The following is a 1,880-nucleotide window of genomic DNA, read 5'->3' as shown; positions in this document are numbered from 1 at the left end:
GCATGAGATTCTCTCTATCCTTCTTCCTCTGTTCCTCCCCCCATCTCTGATAAATCTATAAATAAATAAATAAATAAATAAATAAATAAGCTTTAATAATCATATGAATATTTTTTGTGTGTGAATTTGTTGTTTTATATCTATTTTTTTTCTTTTCTTATTTGAGTGCATTGCTATATTCATCAGAACAACTGCTGATTTTTATGAGAGACCCACACTTTGCATGTATAGTATTTGGCTCAAAAAGCTTTTATTTTAATTTGTTTTCTTGAAAAAGTTATCATTTTATTTTTTATTTTTTACTTTTTTAAAAGATTTTATTTATTTGACAGACAGAGATCACAAGTAGGCAGAGAGGCAGGCAGAGAGAGGAGGAAGAAGGCTCCCCGTGGAGCAGAGAGCCTGATGTGGGGCTCTATCCCAGGACCCTGGGATCATGACGTGAGCCAAAGGCAGAGGTTTTAACCCACTGAGTTACTCAGGCACCCTGAAAAAGTTATCATTTTAAATAGGACTAGCCAAGTGAAGATGGACAAAATAATATTAACAAACACTTCCAGATGATCTCAGGGCCTTCAAGAAAATACAGTGATGTTGCTTCACTCTACCTATGTCAACACTGGGTGAGATAATTGTTACAAATCTTATCCGAACTCTGTTCATGAAAAATCTCTGATTTCAAATATTTTCCATCCTTTGTACTTGTAAGGACAGATATCCAGAATATGGCCTTTTGATTTCCATCTGTGGGCTTTAGATGTTGAAGGATATTTGGTTTGGGGAAATGGAGAACTAAAATGCTCTGATTAGGAAAGTGAGAGTTTTGAGCTGCCAGCCACAAAAGAGTGATTGAGACATATAGAGAAGAATATAGAAAATAAGAACATTGTAGCCAGAGAGAATTTCCATATTAGCAAATGGACAGTGAGTTTGAAAATAGTGAATTCCTTGAGAATAGGTGTTATGTCTTAATTATCTCTTTATCTCTGGCTCCTAACCAAGTGCTGGTCTTTGCCTAGGACCTAAGTAAATGTTGAAATGAGTTATCTGAATTAGCTTATTGCATTCATACAATGGTCCTATTAGGTCAGTACTATTTCCTGTTTACATATGATGATATCAAGGCTCAAATATTTAATTAACAAAGACAGAGTTGGAAGAGATTGGGATTTAAATGTAGTCTCTAGTCATCCAAAAACGCACAGTGTTTCCACCATACCAAGATTTTTCAAAATATCTTCAATCCTACAGTAAAGTTGAGAAAAGAACAGTTCTGTTGGGGAAAAAATTTCCTTTTACCTTTCTAAGTTCTTCAGTTGGGTCTAATAATTAAATTGATATGAAGCAGATCAATAAGAGGAAAACAAATGAAAGTTTAATAACATGTATACATGGAAAGACCCAAGAGCTGAGCAATACCTCAAAATGACTGAACCTAGCATCTTAAATACCATCTTCAGCTAAAGACAAAGACAGGTGTTAGAGATGAGGTGTTCATAATGGGAGGTTGCCAGGAAAAGCACAGTCAGCAAAGATAAGGCCGTTACACAGATTTCACTTATTGCCTTCTCCACAGATAAATTTCTAGAGATTGAGCCATTCCCTCTTCCAGGTATAGTGAGGGAGACACCCTTAGAACATTATAAATGTAAGTTTCTTACAAAGGAGTAGCTTCTACAGTTTTCAGACCTTCTCTGCAGTCTCTTAAAAATAACCATCTTAAGGTGGAATCTGAGTGGCTCAATGTTTGTAGAAGACGCAACTTTTGATTTTGGGGTCATGGGTTCAAGCCCACATTGGGTGTAGAGCTTATTTAAAAAATAAATAAATAACCAGGGACACCTGGGTGGTCCAGTCACTTAAGTGTCTGACTCTTGGTT

Source organism: Mustela putorius, unplaced genomic scaffold (assembly GCF_011764305.1).
Source record: "Mustela putorius furo isolate JIRA1106 unplaced genomic scaffold, ASM1176430v1.1 tig00001118_pilon_pilon_pilon, whole genome shotgun sequence".
NCBI lineage: Eukaryota > Metazoa > Chordata > Mammalia > Carnivora > Mustelidae > Mustela > Mustela putorius.
Note: the sequence above shows the minus strand (reverse complement) of the source record.